The 20,280-nt window shown below is 49.5% G+C and overlaps 19 non-coding genes and 1 pseudogene across 19 annotated transcripts; all 20 read left to right on the top strand.

Annotated features, from left to right (window-relative positions):
• Positions 1 to 541: 541 nt before the first annotated feature.
• On the top strand, positions 542 to 705 carry LOC134997714 (U1 spliceosomal RNA). Its single transcript, XR_010200104.1, has one exon. It is a non-coding gene; the product is annotated as a U1 spliceosomal RNA (small nuclear RNA).
• A 152-nt stretch (positions 706 to 857) lies between these two features.
• Positions 858 to 1,020, top strand: LOC134997733 (U1 spliceosomal RNA). Its single transcript, XR_010200122.1, has one exon. It is a non-coding gene; the product is annotated as a U1 spliceosomal RNA (small nuclear RNA).
• Positions 1,021 to 1,691: 671 nt separating this feature from the next.
• LOC134997717 (U1 spliceosomal RNA) lies at positions 1,692 to 1,855 on the top strand. The gene has a single exon (XR_010200107.1). It is a non-coding gene; the product is annotated as a U1 spliceosomal RNA (small nuclear RNA).
• Positions 1,856 to 2,007: 152 nt separating this feature from the next.
• Positions 2,008 to 2,159, top strand: LOC134997698 (U1 spliceosomal RNA; annotated as a pseudogene).
• A 685-nt stretch (positions 2,160 to 2,844) lies between these two features.
• On the top strand, positions 2,845 to 3,008 carry LOC134997708 (U1 spliceosomal RNA). Its single transcript, XR_010200098.1, has one exon. It is a non-coding gene; the product is annotated as a U1 spliceosomal RNA (small nuclear RNA).
• A 152-nt stretch (positions 3,009 to 3,160) lies between these two features.
• On the top strand, positions 3,161 to 3,323 carry LOC134997694 (U1 spliceosomal RNA). Its single transcript, XR_010200086.1, has one exon. It is a non-coding gene; the product is annotated as a U1 spliceosomal RNA (small nuclear RNA).
• Positions 3,324 to 3,997: 674 nt separating this feature from the next.
• LOC134997707 (U1 spliceosomal RNA) lies at positions 3,998 to 4,161 on the top strand. The gene has a single exon (XR_010200097.1). It is a non-coding gene; the product is annotated as a U1 spliceosomal RNA (small nuclear RNA).
• A 972-nt stretch (positions 4,162 to 5,133) lies between these two features.
• On the top strand, positions 5,134 to 5,297 carry LOC134997706 (U1 spliceosomal RNA). The gene has a single exon (XR_010200096.1). It is a non-coding gene; the product is annotated as a U1 spliceosomal RNA (small nuclear RNA).
• Positions 5,298 to 5,449: 152 nt separating this feature from the next.
• On the top strand, positions 5,450 to 5,612 carry LOC134997737 (U1 spliceosomal RNA). Its single transcript, XR_010200126.1, has one exon. It is a non-coding gene; the product is annotated as a U1 spliceosomal RNA (small nuclear RNA).
• A 671-nt stretch (positions 5,613 to 6,283) lies between these two features.
• LOC134997725 (U1 spliceosomal RNA) lies at positions 6,284 to 6,447 on the top strand. The gene has a single exon (XR_010200114.1). It is a non-coding gene; the product is annotated as a U1 spliceosomal RNA (small nuclear RNA).
• A 972-nt stretch (positions 6,448 to 7,419) lies between these two features.
• LOC134997723 (U1 spliceosomal RNA) lies at positions 7,420 to 7,583 on the top strand. Its single transcript, XR_010200112.1, has one exon. It is a non-coding gene; the product is annotated as a U1 spliceosomal RNA (small nuclear RNA).
• Positions 7,584 to 7,735: 152 nt separating this feature from the next.
• LOC134997732 (U1 spliceosomal RNA) lies at positions 7,736 to 7,898 on the top strand. The gene has a single exon (XR_010200121.1). It is a non-coding gene; the product is annotated as a U1 spliceosomal RNA (small nuclear RNA).
• Positions 7,899 to 8,568: 670 nt separating this feature from the next.
• LOC134997745 (U1 spliceosomal RNA) lies at positions 8,569 to 8,733 on the top strand. The gene has a single exon (XR_010200134.1). It is a non-coding gene; the product is annotated as a U1 spliceosomal RNA (small nuclear RNA).
• Positions 8,734 to 8,885: 152 nt separating this feature from the next.
• Positions 8,886 to 9,048, top strand: LOC134997741 (U1 spliceosomal RNA). The gene has a single exon (XR_010200130.1). It is a non-coding gene; the product is annotated as a U1 spliceosomal RNA (small nuclear RNA).
• Positions 9,049 to 9,722: 674 nt separating this feature from the next.
• On the top strand, positions 9,723 to 9,886 carry LOC134997724 (U1 spliceosomal RNA). The gene has a single exon (XR_010200113.1). It is a non-coding gene; the product is annotated as a U1 spliceosomal RNA (small nuclear RNA).
• A 5,915-nt stretch (positions 9,887 to 15,801) lies between these two features.
• On the top strand, positions 15,802 to 15,964 carry LOC134997740 (U1 spliceosomal RNA). Its single transcript, XR_010200129.1, has one exon. It is a non-coding gene; the product is annotated as a U1 spliceosomal RNA (small nuclear RNA).
• Positions 15,965 to 16,635: 671 nt separating this feature from the next.
• Positions 16,636 to 16,799, top strand: LOC134997716 (U1 spliceosomal RNA). Its single transcript, XR_010200106.1, has one exon. It is a non-coding gene; the product is annotated as a U1 spliceosomal RNA (small nuclear RNA).
• A 152-nt stretch (positions 16,800 to 16,951) lies between these two features.
• On the top strand, positions 16,952 to 17,114 carry LOC134997752 (U1 spliceosomal RNA). The gene has a single exon (XR_010200140.1). It is a non-coding gene; the product is annotated as a U1 spliceosomal RNA (small nuclear RNA).
• A 674-nt stretch (positions 17,115 to 17,788) lies between these two features.
• On the top strand, positions 17,789 to 17,952 carry LOC134997731 (U1 spliceosomal RNA). The gene has a single exon (XR_010200120.1). It is a non-coding gene; the product is annotated as a U1 spliceosomal RNA (small nuclear RNA).
• A 152-nt stretch (positions 17,953 to 18,104) lies between these two features.
• LOC134997693 (U1 spliceosomal RNA) lies at positions 18,105 to 18,267 on the top strand. The gene has a single exon (XR_010200085.1). It is a non-coding gene; the product is annotated as a U1 spliceosomal RNA (small nuclear RNA).
• The last annotated feature ends 2,013 nt before the right edge of the window (positions 18,268 to 20,280 follow it).

Genomic DNA, 20,280 nt, shown 5'->3' with positions numbered 1-20,280 from the left:
GCACAATGCAAACTACAGGTAGTGCTGCAGGGCCCACACCCTTTTACTTGCCGTACAGAGCAGCTCAGGAGCTGTTACAGTGCCCAGCTGCTGCAAGAAATCAGCTTGAATGCTTCAGGGGCTGGGGCATAGCAAACATGAGTCCCACACCGAAGGAGGGTGGAGGTGTTTAATGTGAACTAGGGGTCATCCAAGCGCCGCAAAAGGCCGCCATGCCCTGCACGCCCCTTTTCTCTTTTCATATGCAGACGAGGGTTGAAGCCAACTTTGACCCACTGCTTGGATGACATCACCGTATGCAAATCCATCTGCTGCAGGCCTTCCCCCAGGAATGCTTGCACTAGTTGTTGCATTTGGTTTGTTGTTTGGGGGTGCTTCAGTATTAGGCAGCCTTCTGCCCTCCCATGTTCATCTGAAAATATGTGTTCTCCCTGCAGTTGTTGTCCCCAGATGAGAGTTCCCTTGTGCTGCCTCAGTTGAATTTCCTTTACTTGACAGAGTTGTGCCTGAGCAGCGGCCCTCCCCTGCCCTATCCCAAATCTTACTTATTTTGCATAGGAGATACCATGGTCATGAAGATTGTTCTCCCAGGGTGAGGTTCATTCATTGCATTCTGGGTATGCTGACCCCTGTGATTTCCCCAAATGTGGGTAACTCGACTGCATTATTTGTGGTAGTGGGGGACTGTGTTTGTGCTTTCCTCTGGTCAGCTCTGGTAAAAGTCAGATTTATTTGTCTCAGATCTTCCTCTAGCTTTGTTCTTCTTTCGAGAGTTCCCTTGTGCTGCCTCAGTTGGATCTCCTTCACTTGACAGGGGGGTACCCAAGCAGCGACCCTCCCCAGCTCTAGCCCAACTTCTACTTACCTGGCAGGTGAGATACTATGATCATGTAGGTGCTTCTCCCAGGGCAAGGCTCACCCATTGCACTCTGGGTGTGCTGCTCCTGCGATTTCCCCAAATGTGGGAAACTTGACTGCATAATTTGTGTTTCCCCTGGTCGGCTCTCGTATAATTCAGATCTCTTTGTCTCAGGTCTCTCTCCAGCCTAGTTTGCTGTCTGTTTCAACTTCTCTTTTCGTGAGCCGCTCCCTTCTATGCCCTTGCGCACTATCCTGACTTCTCCCGTCTGCTTACTTTGTGCCTTCCAATGCACAATGCAAACTACAGGTAGTGCTGCAGGGCCCACACCCTTTTACTTGCCGTTCAGAGCAGCTCTGGAGCTGTTACAGTGCCCAGCTGCTGCAAGAAATCAGCTTGAATGCTTCAGGGGCTGGGGCATAGCCAACATGAGCCCCACACCGAAGGAGGGTGGAGGTGTTTAATGCGAACTAGGGGTCATCCAAGCGCCGCAAAAGGCCGCCATGCCCTGCACGCCCCTTTTCTCTTTTCATATGCAGACGAGGGTTGAAGCCAACTTTGACCCACTGCTTGGATGACATCACCATATGCAAATCCATCTGCTGCAGGCCTTCCCCCAGGAATGCTTGTACTAGTTGTTGCATTTGGTTTGTTGTTTGGGGGTGCTTCAGTATTAGGCAGCCTTCTGCCCTCCCATGTTTATCTGAAAATATGTGTTCTCCCTGCAGTTGTTGTCCCCAGATGAGAGTTCCCTTGTGCTGCCTCAGTTGAATCTCCTTTACTTGACAGAGATGTGCCTGAGCAGTGGCCCTCCCCAGCCCTATCCCAAATCATACTTATTTTGCATAGGCGATACCATGGTCATGAAGATTGTTCTCCCAGGGTGAGGTTCATTCATTGCATTCTGGGTATGCTGACCCCTGTGATTTCCCCAAATGTGGATAACTCGACTGCATTATTTGTGGTAGTGGGGGACTGTGTTTGTGCTTTCCTCTGGACAGCTCTGGTAAAAGTCTTATTTCTTTGTCTCAGATCTTCCTCTAGCCTTGTTCTTCTTTCGCGAGTTCCCTTGTGCTGCCTCAGTTGGATCTCTTTCACTTGACAGGGGGGTGCCCGAGCAGCGACCCTCCCCAGCTCTAGCCCAACTCCTACTTACCTGCCAGGTGAGATACTATGATCATGAAGGTGCTTCTCCCAGGGCAAGGCTCACCCATTGCACTCTGGGTGTGGTGCCCCTGCGATTTCCCCAAATGTGGGAAGCTTGACTGCATAATTTGTGTTTCCCGTGGTCGGCTCTCGTATAATTCAGATCTCTTTGTCTCAGGTCTCTCTCCAGCCTAGTTTGCTGTCTGTTTCCACTTCTTTTTTCATGAGCCCCTCCCTTTTATACCCTTGTGCACTATCCTTACTTCTCCTCCTGTCTGCTTACTTTGTGCCTTCCAATGCACAATGCAAACTACAGGTAGTGCTGCAGGGCCCACACCCTTTTACTTGCCGTACAGAGCAGCTCTGGAGCTGTTACAGTGCCCAGCTGCTGCAAGAAATCAGCTTGAATGCTTCAGGGGCTGGGGCATAGCCAACATGAGCCCCACACCGAAGGAGGGTGGAGGTGTTTAATGTGAACTAGGGGTCATCCAAGCGCCGCAAAAGGCCGCCATGCCCTGCACGCCCCTTTTCTCTTTTCATATGCAGACGAGGGTTGAAGCCAACTTTGACCCACTGCTTGGATGACATCACCGTATGCAAATCCATCTGCTGCAGGCCTTCCCCCAGGAATGCTTGCACTAGTTGTTGCATTTGGTTTGTTGTTTGGGGGTGCTTCAGTATTAGGCAGCCTTCTGCCCTCCCATGTTCATCTGAAAATATGTGTTCTCCCTGCAGTTGTTGTCCCCAGATGAGAGTTCCCTTGTGCTGCCTCAGTTGAATCTCCTTTACTTGACAGAGATGTGCCTGAGCAGCGGCCCTCCCCAGCCCTATCCCAAATCATACTTATTTTGCATAGGATATACCATGGTCATGAAGATTGTTCTCCCAGGGTGAGGTTCATTCATTGCATTCTGGGTATGCTGACCCCTGTGATTTCCCCAAATGTGGGAAACTCGACTGCATTATTTGTGGTAGTGGGGGACTGTGTTTGTGCTTTCCTCTGGTCAGCTCTGGTAAAAGTCAGATTTCTTTGTCTCAGATCTTCCTCTAGCCTTGTTCTTCTTTCGAGAGTTCCCTTGTGCTGCCTCAGTTGGATCTCTTTCACTTGACAGGGGGGTGCCCGAGCAGCGACCCTCCCCAGCTCTAGCCCAACTCCTACTTACCTGCCAGGTGAGATACTATGATCATGAAGGTGCTTCTCCCAGGGCAAGGCTCACCCATTGCACTCTGGGTGTGGTGCCCCTGCGATTTCCCCAAATGTGGGAAGCTTGACTGCATAATTTGTGTTTCCCCTGGTCGGCTCTCGTATAATTCAGATCTCTTTGTCTCAGGTCTCTCTCCAGCCTAGTTTGCTGTCTGTTTCCACTTCTTTTTTCATGAGCCCCTCCCTTTTATACCCTTGTGCACTATCCTGACTTCTCCTCCTGTCTGCTTACTTTGTGCCTTCCAATGCACAATGCAAACTACAGGTAGTACTGCAGGGCCCACACCCTTTTACTTGCCGTACAGAGCAGCTCTGGAGCTGTTACAGTGCCCAGCTGCTGCAAGAAATCAGCTTGAATGCTTCAGGGGCTGGGGCATAGCCAACATGAGCCCCACACCGAAGGAGGGTGGAGGTGTTTAATGTGAACTAGGGGTCATCCAAGCGCCGCAAAAGGCCGCCATGCCCTGCACGCCCCTTTTCTCTTTTCATATGCAGACAAGGGTTGAAGCCAACATTGACCCACTGTTTGGATGACATCACCGTATGCAAATCCATCTGCTGCAGGCCTTCCCCCAGGAATGCTTGCACTAGTTGTTGCATTTGGTTTGTTGTTTGGGGGTGCTTCAGTATTAGGCAGCCTTCTGCCCTCCCATGTTCATCTGAAAATATGTGTTCTCCCTGCAGTTGTTGTCCCCAGATGAGAGTTCCCTTGTGCTGCCTCAGTTGAATCTCCTTTACTTGACAGAGATGTGCCTGAGCAGCGTCCCTCCCCAGCCCTATCCCAAATCATACTTATTTTGCATAGGATATACCATGGTCATGAAGATTGTTCTCCCAGGGTGAGGTTCATTCATTGCATTCTGGGTATGCTGACCCCTGTGATTTCCCCAAATGTGGGAAACTCGACTGCATTATTTGTGGTAGTGGGGGACTGTGTTTGTGCTTTCCTCTGGTCAGCTCTGGTAAAAGTCTTATTTCTTTGTCTCAGATCTTCCTCTAGCCTTGTTCTTCTTTCGAGAGTTCCCTTGTGCTGCCTCAGTTGGATCTCTTTCACTTGACAGGGGGGTGCCCGAGCAGCGACCCTCCCCAGCTCTAGCCCAACTCCTACTTACCTGCCAGGTGAGATACTATGATCATGAAGGTGCTTCTCCCAGGGCAAGGCTCACCCATTGCACTCTGATTTCCCCAAATGTGGGAAGCTTGACTGCATAATTTGTGTTTCCCCTGGTCGGCTCTCGTATAGTTCAGATCTCTTTGTCTCAGGTCTCTCTCCAGCCTAGTTTGCTGTCTGTTTCCACTTCTTTTTTCATGAGCCCCTCCCTTTTATACCCTTGTGCACTATCCTGACTTCTCCTCCGGTCTGCTTACTTTGTGCCTTCCAATGCACAATGCAAACTACAGGTAGTGCTGCAGGGCCCACACCCTTTTACTTGCCGTACAGAGCAGCTCTGGAGCTGTTACAGTGCCCAGCTGCTGCAAGAAATCAGCTTGAATGCTTCAGGGGCTGGGGCATAGCAAACATGAGCCCTACACCGAAGGAGGGTGGAGGTGTTTAATGTGAACTAGGGGTCATCCAAGCGCCGCAAAAGGCCGCCATGCCCTGCACGCCCCTTTTCTCTTTTCATATGCAGACGAGGGTTGAAGCCAACTTTGACCCACTGCTTGGATGACATCACCGTATGCAAATCCATCTGCTGCAGGCCTTCCCCCAGGAATGCTTGCACTAGTTGTTGCATTTGGTTTGTTGTTTGGGGGTGCTTCAGTATTAGGCAGCCTTCTGCCCTCCCATGTTCATCTGAAAATATGTGTTCTCCCTGCAGTTGTTGTCCCCAGATGAGAGTTCCCTTGTGCTGCCTCAGTTGAATCTCCTTTACTTGACAGAGATGTGCCTGAGCAGCGGCCCTCCCCAGCCCTATCCCAAATCATACTTATTTTGCATAGGAGATACCATGGTCATGAAGATTGTTCTCCCAGGGTGAGGTTCATTCATTGCATTCTGGGTATGCTGACCCCTGTGATTTCCCCAAATGTGGGAAACTCGACTGCATTATTTGTGGTATTGGGGGACTGTGTTTGTGCTTTCCTCTGGTCAGCTCTGGTAAAAGTCAGATTTATTTGTCTCAGATCTTCCTCTAGCCTTGTTCTTCTTTCGAGAGTTCCCTTGTGCTGCCTCAGTTGGATCTCCTTCACTTGACAGGGGGGTACCCAAGCAGCGACCCTCCCCAGCTCTAGCCGAACTTCTACTTACCTGGCAGGTGAGATACTGTGATCATGTAGGTGCTTCTCCCAGGGCAAGGCTCACCCATTGCACTCTGGGTGTGCTGCTCCTGCGATTTCCCCAAATGTGGGAAACTTGACTGCATAATTTGTGTTTCCCCTGGTCGGCTCTCGTATAATTCAGATCTCTTTGTCTCAGGTCTCTCTCCAGCCTAGTTTGCTGTCTGTTTCAACTTCTCTTTTCTTGAGCCGCTCCCTTCTATGCCCTTGCGCACTATCCTGACTTCTCCCGTCTGCTTACTTTGTGCCTTCCAATGCACAATGCAAACTACAGGTAGTGCTGCAGGGCCCACACCCTTTAACTTGCCGTTCAGAGCAGCTCTGGAGCTGTTACAGTGCCTAGCTGCTGCAAGAAATCAGCTTGAATGCTTCAGGGGCTGGGGCATAGCCAACATGAGCCCCACACCGAAGGAGGGTGGAGGTGTTTAATGCGAACTAGGGGTCATCCAAGCGCCGCAAAAGGCCGCCATGCCCTGCACGCCCCTTTTCTTTTTTCATATGCAGACGAGGGTTGAAGCCAACTTTGACCCACTGCTTGGATGACATCACCATATGCAAATCCATCTGCCGCAGGCCTTCCCCCAGGAATGCTTGTACTAGTTGTTGCATTTGGTTTGTTGTTTGGGGGTGCTTCAGTATTAGGCAGCCTTCTGCCCTCCCATGTTTATCTGAAAATATGTGTTCTCCCTGCAGTTGTTGTCCCCAGATGAGAGTTCCCTTGTGCTGCCTCAGTTGAATCTCCTTTACTTGACAGAGATGTGCCTGAGCAGCGGCCCTCCCCAGCCCTATCCCAAATCATACTTATTTTGCATAGGCGATACCATGGTCATGAAGATTGTTCTCCCAGGGTGAGGTTCATTCATTGCATTCTGGGTATGCTGACTCCTGTGATTTCCCCAAATGTGGGAAACTCTACTGCATTATTTGTGGTAGTGGGGGACTGTGTTTGTGCTTTCCTCTGGACAGCTCTGGTAAAAGTCAGATTTATTTGTCTCAGATCTTCCTCTAGCCTTGTTCTTCTTTCGAGAGTTCCCTTGTGCTGCCTCAGTTGGATCTCTTTCACTTGACAGGGGGGTGCCCGAGCAGCGACCCTCCCCAGCTCTAGCCCAACTTCTACTTACCTGCCAGGTGAGATACTATGATCATGAAGGTGCTTCTCCCAGGGCAAGGCTCACCCATTGCACTCTGATTTCCCCAAATGTGTGAAGCTTGACTGCATAATTTGTGTTTCCCCTGGTCGGCTCTCGTATAATTCAGATCTCTTTGTCTCAGGTCTCTCTCCAGCCTAGTTTGCTGTCTGTTTCCACTTCTTTTTTCATGAGCCCCTCCCTTTTATACCCTTGTGCACTATCCTGACTTCTCCTCCTGTCTGCTTACTTTGTGCCTTCCAATGCACAATGCAAACTACAGGTAGTGCTGCAGGGCCCACACCCTTTTACTTGCCGTACAGAGCAGCTCTGGAGCTGTTACAGTGCCCAGCTGCTGCAAGAAATCAGCTTGAATGCTTCAGGGGCTGGGGCATAGCCAACATGAGCCCCACACCGAAGGAGGGTGGAGGTGTTTAATGCGAACTAGGGGTCATCCAAGCGCCGCAAAAGGCCGCCATGCCCTGCACGCCCCTTTTCTCTTTTCATATGCAGACGAGGGTTGAAGCCAACTTTGACCCACTGCTTGGATGACATCACCGTTTGCAAATCCATCTGCTGCAGGCCTTCCCCCAGGAATGCTTGCACTAGTTGTTGCATTTGGTTTGTTGTTTGGGGGTGCTTCAGTATTAGGCAGCCTTCTACCCTCCCATGTTCATCTGAAAATATGTGTTCTCCCTGCAGTTGTTGTCCCCAGATGAGAGTTCCCTTGTGCTGCCTCAGTTGAATCTCCTTTACTTGACAGAGATGTGCCTGAGCAGCGGCCCTCCCCAGCCCTATCCCAAATCATACTTATTTTGCATAGGAGATACCATGGTCATGAAGATTGTTCTCCCACGGTGAGGTTCATTCATTGCATTCTGGGTATGCTGACCCCTGTGATTTCCCCAAATGTGGGAAACTCGACTGCTTTATTTGTGGTAGTGGGGGACTGTGTTTGTGCTTTCCTCTGGTCAGCTCTGGTAAAAGTCAGATTTCTTTGTTTCAGATCTTCCTCTAGCCTTGTTCTTCTTTCGAGAGTTTCCTTGTGCTGCCTCAGTTGGATCTCCTTCACTTGACAGGGGGGTGCCCGAGCAGCGACCCTCCCCAGCTCTAGCCCAACTTCTACTTACCTGGCAGGTGAGATACTATGATCATGTAGGTGCTTCTCCCAGGGCAAGGCTCACCCATTGCACTCTGGGTGTGCTGCTCCTGCGATTTCCCCAAATGTGGGAAACTTGACTGCATAATTTGTGTTTCCCCTGGTCGGCTCTCGTATAATTCAGATCTCTTTGTCTCAGGTCTCTCTCCAGCCTAGTTTGCTGTCTGTTTCAACTTCTCTTTTCTTGAGCCGCTCCCTTCTATGCCCTTGCGCACTATCCTGACTTCTCCCGTCTGCTTACTTTGTGCCTTCCAATGCACAATGCAAACTACAGGTAGTGCTGCAGGGCCCACACCCTTTTACTTGCCGTTCAGAGCAGCTCTGGAGCTGTTACAGTGCCCAGCTGCTGCAATAAATCAGCTTGAATGCTTCAGGGGATGGGGCATGGCCAACATGAGCCCCACACCAAAGGAGGGTGGGGTGTTTAATGCGAACTAGGGGTCATCCAAGCACCGCAAAAGGCCGCCATGCCCTGCACGCTCCTTTTCTCTTTTCATATGCAGATGATGGTTGAAGCCAACTTTGACCCACTGCTTGGATGACATCACCGTATGCAAATCCGTCTTCTGCAGAACTTCCCCCAGGAATGCTTGCACTAGTTGTTGCATTTGGTTTGTTGTTTGGGGGTGCTTCAGTATTAGGCAGCCTTCTGCCCTCCCATGTTCATCTGAAAATATGTGTTCTCCCTGCAGTTGTTGTCCCCAGATGAGAGTTCCCTTGTGCTGCCTCAGTTGAATCTCCTTTACTTGACAGAGATGTGCATGAGCAGCGGCCCTCCCCAGCCCTATCCCAAATCATACTTATTTTGCATAGGAGATACCATGGTCATGAAGATTACTCTCCCAGGGTGAGGTTCATTCATTGCATTCTGGGTATGCTGACCCCTGTGATTTCCCCAAATGTGGGAAACGCGACTGCTTTATTTGTTGGTAGTGGGGGACTGTGTTTGTGTTTTCCTCTGGTCAGCTCTGGTAAAAGTCAGATTTCTTTGTTTCAGATCTTCCTCTAGCCTTGTTCTTCTTTCGAGAGTTTCCTTGTGCTGCCTCAGTTGGATCTCCTTCACTTGACAGGGGGGTGCCCGAGCAGCGACCCTCCCCAGCTCTAGCCCAACTCCTACTTACCTGCCAGGTGAGATACTATGATCATGAAGGTGCTTCTCCCAGGGCAAGGCTCACCCATTGCACTCTGGGTGTGCTGCCCCTGCGATTTCCCCAAATGTGGGAAACTTGACTGCATAATTTGTGTTTCCCCTGGTCAGGTCTCGTATAATTCAGATCTCTTTGTCTCAGGTCTCTCTCCAGCCTAGTTTGCTGTCTGTTTCCACTTCTCTTTTCTTGAGCCGCTCCCTTCTATGCCCTTGCGCACTATCCTGACTTCTCCTCCGTTCTGCTTACTTTGTGCCTTCCAACGCACAATGCGAACTACAGGTAGTGCTGCAGGGCCCACACCCTTTTACTTGCCTTACAGAGCAGCTCTGGAGCTGTTACAGTGCCCAGCTGCTGCAAGAAATCAGCTTGAATGCTTCAGGGGCTGGGGCATAGCCAACATGAGCCCCACACCGAAGGAGGGTGGAGGTGTTTAATGCAAACTAGGGGTCAGCCAAGTGCCGCAAAAGGCCACCATGCCCTGCACGCCCCTTTTCTCTTTTCATATGCAAACGAGGGTTGAAGCCAACTTTGACCCACTGCTTGGATGACATCACCATATGCAAATCTATCTGCTGCAGGCCTTCCCCCAGGAATGCTTGCACTAGTTGTTGCATTTGGTTTGTTGTTTGGGGGTGCTTCAGTATTAGGCAGCCTTCTGCCCTCCCATGTTCATCTGAAAATATGTGTTCTCCCTGCAGTTGTTGTCCCCAGATGAGAGTTCCCTTGTGCTGCCTCAGTTGAATCTCCTTTACTTGACAGAGATGTGCCTGAGCAGCGGCCCTCCCCAGCCATATCCCAAATCATACTTATTTTGCATAGGAGATACCATTGTTATGAAGATTGTTCTCCCAGGGTGCGGTTCATTCATTGCACTCTGGGTATGCTGACCCCTGTGATTTCCCCAAATGTGGGAAACTCGACTGCATTATTTGTGGTAGTGGTGGACTGTGTTTGTGCTTTCCTCTGGTCAGCTCTTGTAAAAGTCAGATTTCTTTGTCTCAGATCTTCCTCTTGCCTTGTTCTCAGGGCCGGCGCTACCACTAGGCAGCTTTAGGCAGCTGCCTAGGGGCGGCGACCACTGGAGGGCGGAACGAAAGTGAAAGAGAACACACACACTCCTCCTATTCTTTAAGAGGAGCAGCTCGTTGGCGCCTGGCCCACCACGTCTGACTGTCTGCCAGTGCCGTGCCTTCAAACGTGAGTTGACTGTGTCTGTGTGTGCCTGCCAGTGCCCTACTTAAGTTCTTCTTCAACCCGGCCTGCCGTCAGTGCCGTGCAGCCGCCCCCCCCCCCCGGGCCCCCACCTCTGCGATCATAGCCCACAGCTGAGCCGCCCACAGAGGAATCATAACGTGGGACTCAGGAGTGCAGGCGGCAGCAGCAGCAGGCTGCGCATTATACTCATTCCTGAGGAATGAGTTATAATGCACAGCCTGCTGCTGCTGCCGCCTGCGCTCCTGAGTTATGTGAGCAGACGATCCGCCGCTCCCCCACGCGATGGTCTTCCACGGACTACAGGGCACATGCACACCATCATGAAGGGGTCTGCTGGCCTGGTCGCTGGTCCGCTCTGCTGCCACATCGGGCGCCGCCTCTCCCTAGAATCGAGCAAATTTTTATCTGCGCCTCTCCCCCCCCCCCCCCCCCTCCCTCCGCAATCCCGCGACTGGCTCCCGGCCGCATCTCATCAGAACCTTCTGCTGCCTCCACAGCTATTGGGCTCCTGCTTCAACTCCCCCCCCCCCTCCTGCATCTAGTATTCCTGTACCTAGGTTAATTTCTTCAACACCCCCCCCTCTGCTCCCCCCCCCCCCCTCTGCTGCTGCCTCTCATTACCAGCTCCCCCACAGCTGTTAGGCTCCCGCTGCTCCCCCCCTCCCCCCTCCTGCATTTTGTACCTAGGGTCATCTCCCCCCCCCCCCCGCTGCTGCCTCTTCTTATTACCAGCTCCCCCACAGCTATTAGGCTCCCACTTCTCCCCCCCCCCCCTGCATCTTGTACCTAGGTTCATCTCTCCTTTCCCCCCCTCCCCCACAATTGGGCTCCCACATGTTGCATTGTAGCATTCAGTGTGCTACAATGTGAATTTCGGCTCATTCAGTGTGCTACAATGTGAATGTCGGCTCATTCAGTGTGCTACAATGTGAATGTCGGCTCGTTCAGTGTGCTACAATGTGAGTTTCGGCTCATTCAGTGTGCTACAATGTGAGTTTCGGCTCATTCAGTGTGCTACAATGTGAGTTTCGGCTCATTCAGTGTGCTACAATGTGAGTTTCGGCTCATTTAGTGTGCTACAATGTGAATGTCGGCTCATTCAGTGTGCTACAATGTGAGTTCCGGCTCATTCAGTGTGCTACAATGTGAATGTCGGCTCATTCAGTGTGCTACAATGTGAATTTCGGCTCATTCAGTGTGCTACAATGTGAATGTCGGCTCATTCAGTGTGCTACAATGTGAATGTCGGCTCGTTCAGTGTGCTACAATGTGAGTTTCGGCTCATTCAGTGTGCTACAATGTGAGTTTCGGCTCATTCAGTGTGCTACAATGTGAGTTTCGGCTCATTTAGTGTGCTACAATGTGAATGTCGGCTCATTCAGTGTGCTACAATGTGAATGTCGGCTCATTCAGTGTGCTACAATGTGAGTTTCGGCTCATTCAGTGTGCTACAATGTGAATGTCGGCTCATTCAGTGTGCTTCAATGTGAATGTCGGCTCACTCAGTGTGCTACAATGTGAATTTCGGCTCATTCAGTGTGCTACAATGTGAATGTCGGCTCATTCAGTGTGTTACAATGTGAATGTCGGCTCATTCAGTGTGCTACAATGTGAATTTCGGCTCATTCAGTGTGTTACAATGTGAATGTCGGCTCATTCAGTGTCCTACAATGTGAATTTTGGCTCATTCAGTGTGCTACAATGTGAATGTTGTCTCATTCAGTGTGCTACAATGTGAATTTCAGCTCATTCAGTGTGCTACAATGTGAATGTCGGCTCATTCAGTGTGTTACAATGTGAATGTCGGCTCATTCAGTGTGCTACAATGTGAATGTCGGCTCATTCAGTGTGCTACAATGTGAATGTCGGCTCATTCAGTGTGCTATAATGTGAATTTCGGCTCATTCAGTGTGCTACAATGTGAATTTCGGCTCATTCAGTGTGCTACAATGTGAATTTTGGCTCATTCAGTGTGCTACAATGTGAATTTCGTCTCATTCAGTGTGCTACAATGTGAATGTCGGCTCATTCAGTGTGCTACAATGTGAATGTCGGCTCATTCAGTGTGTTACAATGTGAATGTCGGCTCATTCAGTGTGCTACAATGTGAATGTCGGCTCATTCAGTGTGCTACAATGTGAATGTCGGCTCATTCAGTGTGCTATAATGTGAATTTCGGCTCATTCAGTGTGCTACAATGTGAATGTCGGCTCATTCAGTGTGTTACAATGTGAATGTCGGCTCATTCAGTGTGCTACAATGTGAATGTCGGCTCATTCAGTGTGCTACAATGTGAATGTCGGCTCATTCAGTGTGCTATAATGTGAATTTCGGCTCATTCAGTGTGCTACAATGTGAATTTCGGCTCATTCAGTGTGCTACAATGTGAATGTCGGCTCATTCAGTGTGCTACAATGTGAATTTCGTCTCATTCAGTGTGCTACAATGTGAATGTCGGCTCATTCAGTGTGCTACAAGGTAAATTTCGGCTCATACAGTGTGCTATAATGTGAATTTCGGCTCATTCAGTGTGCTACAAGGGGAATTTCGGCTTATTCAGTGTGCTACAATGTGAATTTCAGCTCGTACCGTGTGCTATAATGTGAAAGGGGCACCAGTACTAGATAGTATAAGGGGTTTTACTACACGGGACATGCCCCCTTTTGGGTGACCACGCCCCCTTTTCTGGAGCGTGCGCGCCGAAGGCACGTGCATATTTACATCCTTGACTTTTGCATACCCCCACTTCCAAATTTCCACTTCGACCATGTGTGTGTGTGTGTGTGTGTGTGTGTGTGTATGTATGTATATATATATATATATATATATATATATAATTATATAATATGAGACTACATGCACACACATATATGGGGGGGGGGGGCGCAGCTGACAATTTGCCTAGGGTGCCGAGAAACCTTGCACCGGCCCTGGGCACATGCACATCATCATGAAGGGGTCTGCTGGCCTGGTCGCTGGTCCGCTCTGCTGCCACATCGGGCGCCGCCTCTCCCTAGAATCGAGCAAATTTTTATCTGCGCCTCTCCCCCCCCCCCCTTTCCTCCCTCCGCAATCCCGCGACTGGCTCCCGGCCGCATCTCATCAGAACCTTCTGCTGCCTCCACAGCTATTGGGCTCCTGCTTCAACTCCCCCCCCCCCCCCCTCCTGCATCTAGTATTCCTGTACCTAGGTTAATTTCTTCAACCCCCCCCCCCCCCCCTCTGCTCCCCCCCCCCCCTCTGCTGCTGCCTCTCATTACCAGCTCCCCCACAGCTGTTAGGCTCCCGCTGCTCCCCCCCTCCCCCCTCCTGCATTTTGTACCTAGGGTCATCTCCCCCCCCCCCCGCTGCTGCCTCTTCTTATTACCAGCTCCCCCACAGCTATTAGGCTCCCACTTCTCCCCCCCCCCCCTGCATCTTGTACCTAGGTTCATCTCTCCTTTCCCCCCCTCCCCCACAATTGGGCTCCCACATGTTGCATTGTAGCATTCAGTGTGCTACAATGTGAATTTCGGCTCATTCAGTGTGCTACAATGTGAATGTCGGCTCATTCAGTGTGCTACAATGTGAATGTCGGCTCGTTCAGTGTGCTACAATGTGAGTTTCGGCTCATTCAGTGTGCTACAATGTGAGTTTCGGCTCATTCAGTGTGCTACAATGTGAGTTTCGGCTCATTCAGTGTGCTACAATGTGAGTTTCGGCTCATTTAGTGTGCTACAATGTGAATGTCGGCTCATTCAGTGTGCTACAATGTGAGTTCCGGCTCATTCAGTGTGCTACAATGTGAATGTCGCTTCATTCAGTGTGCTACAATGTGAATTTCGGCTCATTCAGTGTGCTACAATGTGAATGTCGGCTCATTCAGTGTGCTACAATGTGAATGTCGGCTCGTTCAGTGTGCTACAATGTGAGTTTCGGCTCATTCAGTGTGCTACAATGTGAGTTTCGGCTCATTCAGTGTGCTACAATGTGAGTTTCGGCTCATTTAGTGTGCTACAATGTGAATGTCGGCTCATTCAGTGTGCTACAATGTGAATGTCGGCTCATTCAGTGTGCTACAATGTGAGTTTCGGCTCATTCAGTGTGCTACAATGTGAATGTCGGCTCATTCAGTGTGCTTCAATGTGAATGTCGGCTCACTCAGTGTGCTACAATGTGAATTTCGGCTCATTCAGTGTGCTACAATGTGAATGTCGGCTCATTCAGTGTGTTACAATGTGAATGTCGGCTCATTCAGTGTGCTACAATGTGAATTTCGGCTCATTCAGTGTGTTACAATGTGAATGTCGGCTCATTCAGTGTCCTACAATGTGAATTTTGGCTCATTCAGTGTGCTACAATGTGAATTTTGTCTCATTCAGTGTGCTACAATGTGAATTTCAGCTCATTCAGTGTGCTACAATGTGAATGTCGGCTCATTCAGTGTGTTACAATGTGAATGTCGGCTCATTCAGTGTGCTACAATGTGAATGTCGGCTCATTCAGTGTGCTACAATGTGAATGTCGGCTCATTCAGTGTGCTATAATGTGAATTTCGGCTCATTCAGTGTGCTACAATGTGATTTTCGGCTCATTCAGTGTGCTACAATGTGAATTTTGGCTCATTCAGTGTGCTACAATGTGAATTTCGTCTCATTCAGTGTGCTACAATGTGAATGTCGGCTCATTCAGTGTGCTACAATGTGAATGTCGGCTCATTCAGTGTGTTACAATGTGAATGTCGGCTCATTCAGTGTGCTACAATGTGAATGTCGGCTCATTCAGTGTGCTACAATGTGAATGTCGGCTCATTCAGTGTGCTATAATGTGAATTTCGGCTCATTCAGTGTGCTACAATGTGAATGTCGGCTCATTCAGTGTGTTACAATGTGAATGTCGGCTCATTCAGTGTGCTACAATGTGAATGTCGGCTCATTCAGTGTGCTACAATGTGAATGTCGGCTCATTCAGTGTGCTATAATGTGAATTTCGGCTCATTCAGTGTGCTACAATGTGAATTTCGGCTCATTCAGTGTGCTACAATGTGAATGTCGGCTCATTCAGTGTGCTACAATGTGAATTTCGTCTCATTCAGTGTGCTACAATGTGAATGTCGGCTCATTCAGTGTGCTACAAGGTAAATTTCGGCTCATACAGTGTGCTATAATGTGAATTTCGGCTCATTCAGTGTGCTACAAGGGGAATTTCGGCTTATTCAGTGTGCTACAATGTGAATTTCAGCTCGTACCGTGTGCTATAATGTGAAAGGGGCACCAGTACTAGATAGTATAAGGGGTTTTACTACACGGGACATGCCCCCTTTTGGGTGACCACGCCCCCTTTTCTGGAGCGTGCGCGCCGAAGGCACGTGCATATTTACATCCTTGACTTTTGCATACCCCCACTTCCAAATTTCCACTTCGACCATGTGTGTGTGTATGTATGTATATATATATATATATATATATATATATATATATATAATTATATAATATGAGACTACATGCACACACATATATGGGGGGGGGGGGGGGGCGCAGCTGACAATTTGCCTAGGGTGCCGAGAAACCTTGCACCGGCCCTGCTTGTTCTTCTTTCGAGAGTTCCTTTGTGCTGCCTCAGTTGGATCTCCTTCACTTGACAGGGGGGTGCCCGAGCAGCGACCCTCCCCAGCTCTAGCCCAACTCCTACTTACCTGCCAGGTGAGATACTATGATCATGAAGGTGCTTCTCCCAGGGCAAGGCTCACCCATTGCACTCTGGGTGTGCTGCCCCTGCGATTTCCCCAAATGTGGGAAACTTGACTGCATAATTTGTGTTTCCCCTGGTCGGCTCTCGTATAATTCAGATCTATTTGTCTCAGGTCTCTCTCCAGCCTAGTTTGCTGTCTGTTTCCACTTCTCTTTTCTTGAGCCGCTCCCTTCTATGCCCTTGCGCACTATCCTGACTTCTCCCGTCTGCTTACTTTGTGCCTTCCAACGCACAATGCGAACTACAGGTAGTGCTGCAGGGCCCACACCCTTTTACTTGCCTTACAGAGCAGATCTGGAGCTGTTACAGTGCCCAGCTGCTGCAAGAAATCAGCTTGAATGCTTCAGGGGCTGGGGCATAGCCAACATGAGCCCCACACCGAAGGAGGGTGGAGGTGTTTAATGCGAACTAGGGGTCATCCAAGCGCCGCAAAAGGCCGCCATGCCCTGCATAACCCTTTTCTCTTTTCATATGCAGATGAGGGTTCCAGCCAACTTTGGCCCACTGCTTGGATGACATCACCGTATGCAAATCCGTCTTCTGCAGACCTTCACCCAGGAATGCTTTTACTAGTTGTTGCATTTGGTTTGTTGTTTGGGGGTGCTTCAGTATTAGGCAGCCTTCTGTCCTCCCATGTTCATCTGAAAATATGTGTTCTCCCTGCAGTTGTTGTCCCCAGATGAGAGTTCCCTTGTGCTGCCTCAGTTGAATCTCCTTTACTTGACAGAGATGTGCCTGAGCAGTGGCCCTCCCCAGCACTAACCCAAATCATACTTATTTTGCATAGGATATACCATGGTCATGAAGATTGTTCTCCCAGGGTGAGGTTCATTCATTGCATTCTGGGTATGCTGACCCCTGTGATTTCCCCAAATTTGGGAAACTCGACTGCATTATTTGTGGTAGTGGGGGACTGTGTTTGTGCTTTCCTCTGGTCAGCTCTGGTAAAAGTCAGATTTCTTTGTCTCAGATCTTCCTCTAGCCTTGTTCTTCTTTCGAGAGTTTCCTTGTGCTGCCTCAGTTGGATCTCCTTCACTTGACAGGGGGGTGCCCGAGCAGCGACCCTCCCAAGCTCTAGCCCAACTCCTACTTACCTGCCAGGTGAGATACTATAATCAGGAAGGTGCTTCTCCCAGGGCAAGGCTCACCCATTGCACTCTGGGTGTGCTGCTCCTACGATTTCCCCAAATGTGGGACACTTGACTGCATAATTTGTGTTTCCTCTGGTCGGCTCTCGTATAATTCAGATCTCTTTGTCTCAGGTCTCTCTCCAGCCTAGTTTGCTGTCCGTTTCCACTTCTTTTTTCTTGAGCCCCTCCCTTCTATACCCTTGTGCACTATCCTGACTTCTCCTCCCATCTGCTTACTTTGTGCCTTCCAATGCACAATGCAAACTACAGGTAGTGCTGCAGGGCCCACACCCTTTTACTTGCCTTACAGAGCAGCTCTGGAGCTGTTACAGTGCCCAGCTGCTGCAAGAAATCAGCTTGAATGCTTCATGGGATGGGGCATGGCCAACATGAGCCCCACACCAAAGGAGGGTGGGGGTGTTTAATGCGATCTAGGGGTCATCCAAGCAGCGCAAAAGGCTGCCATGCCCTGCACGCCCCTTTTATCTTTTCATATGCAGATGAGGGTTGAAGCCAACTTTGACCCACTGCTTGGATAACATCACCATATGCAAATCCATCTGCTGCAGGCCTTCCCCCAGGAATGCTTGCACTAGTTGTTGCATTTGGTTTGTTGTTTGGGGGTGCTTCAGTATTAGGCAGCCTTCTGCCCTCCCATGTTCATCTGAAAATATGTGTTCTCCCTGCAGTTGTTGTCCCCAGATGAGAGTTCCCCTGTGCTGCCTCAGTTGAATTTCCTTTACTTGACAGAGATGTGCCTGAGCAGCGGCCCTCCCCAGCCCTATCCCAAATCATACTTATTTTGCATAGGAGACACCATGGTCATGAAGATTGTTCACCCAGGGTGAGGTTCATTCATTGCATTCTGGGTATGCTGACCCCTGTGATTTCCCCAAATGTGGGAAACTCGCCTGCATTATTTGTGGTAGTGGGGGACTGTGTTTGTGTTTTCCGCTGGTCAGCTCTGGTAAAAGTCAGATTTCTTTGTCTCAGATCTTCCTCTAGCCTTGTTCTTCTTTCGAGAGTTCCATTGTGCTGCCTCAGTTGGATCTCCTTCACTTGACAGGGGGGTGCCCGAGCAGCGACCCTCCCCAGCTCTAGCCCAACTCCTACTTACCTGCCAGGTGAGATACTATGATCTTGAAGGTGCTTCTCCCAGGGCAAGGCTCACCCATTGCACTCTGGCTGTGCTGCCCCTGCGATTTCCCCAAATGTGGGAAACTTGACTGCATAATTTGTGTTTCCCCTGGTCGGCTCTCGTATAATTCAGATCTCTTTGTCTCAGGTCTCTCTCCAGCCTAGTTTGCTGTCTGTTTCCACTTCTCTTTTCTTGAGCCGCTCCCTTCTATGCCCTTGCGCACTATCCAGACTTCTCCCGTCTGCTTACTTTGTGCCTTCCAACGCACAATGCGAACTACAGGTAGTGCTGCAGGGCCCACACCCTTTTATTTGCCTTACAGAGCAGCTCTGGAGCTGTTACAGTGCCCAGCTGCTGCAAGAAATCAGCTTGAATGCTTCAGGGGCTGGGGCATAGCCAACATGAGCCCCACACCGAAGGAGGGTGGAGGTGTTTAATGCGAACTAGGGGTCATCCAAGCGCCGCAAAAGGCTGCCATGCCCTGCATAACCCTTTTCTCTTTTCATATGCAGATGAGGGTTCCAGCCAACTTTGGCCCACTGCTTGGATGACATCACCGTATGCAAATTCGTCTCCTGCAGACCTTCCCCCAGGAATGCTTGTACTAGTTATTGCATATGGTTTGATATTTGATGGTGCTTCAGTATTAGGCAGCCTTCCGCCCTCCCATGTTCATCTGAAAAGATGTGGTCTCCCTGCAGTTGTTGTCCCCAGACGAGAGTTCCCTTGTGCTTCCTCAGTTGAATCTCCTTAACTTGACGGGGGAGGGGCTGCCCGAGCAGCCACCCTCCCCAGCCCTATCCCAACTCATACTTATTTTGCATATGAGATCTCTATATCATGAAGATTGTTCTCACAGGGTGAGGTTCATCCATTATATTTTAAAATAGGAAGGTTCAAATTACATATTTGAATTGCATCTATGTGCTGGATTCAAATGTCCCCCCCCCCCTTCCTTTCTCAATTGTGCCCGTCAGCAGCTATTCTAAGGTTGCTGCCAATGGGTGTGACACATTAATTTCTTCTGTGGGGTACACTGGACTCCACAAGGATTCACATTGGGGTGTAGAGTAGGATCTTGATCTGAGGCACCAACCGGCTCAAAGCTTTTGACTGTTCCCAAGATGCTCAGCGCATTCTCCTCTATAACCCCGCTTCCATGAACAGGGAGCTCAGTTTGTAGTTGTTGCCTTCAGTAGCAGGCCACTTAACAGGGGCCTGCCTCAAGCAGCCTATTCTTAGCTATTAATTTTGACAAGAAAAGAAGAACTTTTTTTATGAGAATCTACAAGGGCTGCAGCAGGCTAGGTCTAATAGACATCTTTACTGCAGCTTCATCACTCCCAGCGGCACTGTATACTCCCGTGCCCTGGTTGCTGGGTCACTGCAGCGGAGGCTCCGGTTTCTTCCTAAGGTCAGTCACACACAATGTAACACCCCGGTATAACAAGTGTGTAAACTATGTGGAACAGGTCAGGGATACCTTGATGGACTATTCCTCCTTCAGCAGCAGCTCTTCTCTATTCCTGGCAGAGAGGCAAGGTTTCCCCAGACACAAAGAAAGGCAGGCAGGGCTTTGTATGAAAGAATAAATGGTTTACCACATAACTCAGAAAAGGAACTGATTACAGTAGGGAAGGGAAAGATTTGATTCAAGCAACTTAAACACAGACACCATATACACTTTAAGTCATTACACAAATGGTAATATAACTAAATCTGAGATTAATACTATGTTGCTTAGTAATAGAAATCAACTTATGCAGACAATATTTAAGTCCCAGATAACATTGGTGTCACTGCAGGGAGTCTCTATGTGCACGTTAGGGCCCGGTTATGTTGTTACATAGTTATATGCAGCTATTGTCTCCTTTAGCTGTGAACAAAATATTGTAGCTCTGTGTAGTAAAGATGATTGTTTAAAACAAACTGGAGCTGCTTCCCATGTAAATCGCTGCATAGGTATAGTAAATATAGGATAATGTCCTTTGCAGTGGAGTAGGTTTCAGTATAAATATGGATTTATCTCACCCAGTCAATAGATGTTTCTGAGGCAGTTTCCCCTCAGATGTAGGCCAGTCAGCATTGGTATAAAGGCTTTATACTCTCCTGTCTCTGACACTTGCTGTGCACTCTCTTGGCTGAGA

The sequence above is a fragment of the Pseudophryne corroboree genome, unplaced genomic scaffold (assembly GCF_028390025.1).
Source record: "Pseudophryne corroboree isolate aPseCor3 unplaced genomic scaffold, aPseCor3.hap2 scaffold_1462, whole genome shotgun sequence".
Classification (NCBI taxonomy): domain Eukaryota; kingdom Metazoa; phylum Chordata; class Amphibia; order Anura; family Myobatrachidae; genus Pseudophryne; species Pseudophryne corroboree.
This window is presented reverse-complemented; position numbering and strand designations above follow the sequence as displayed.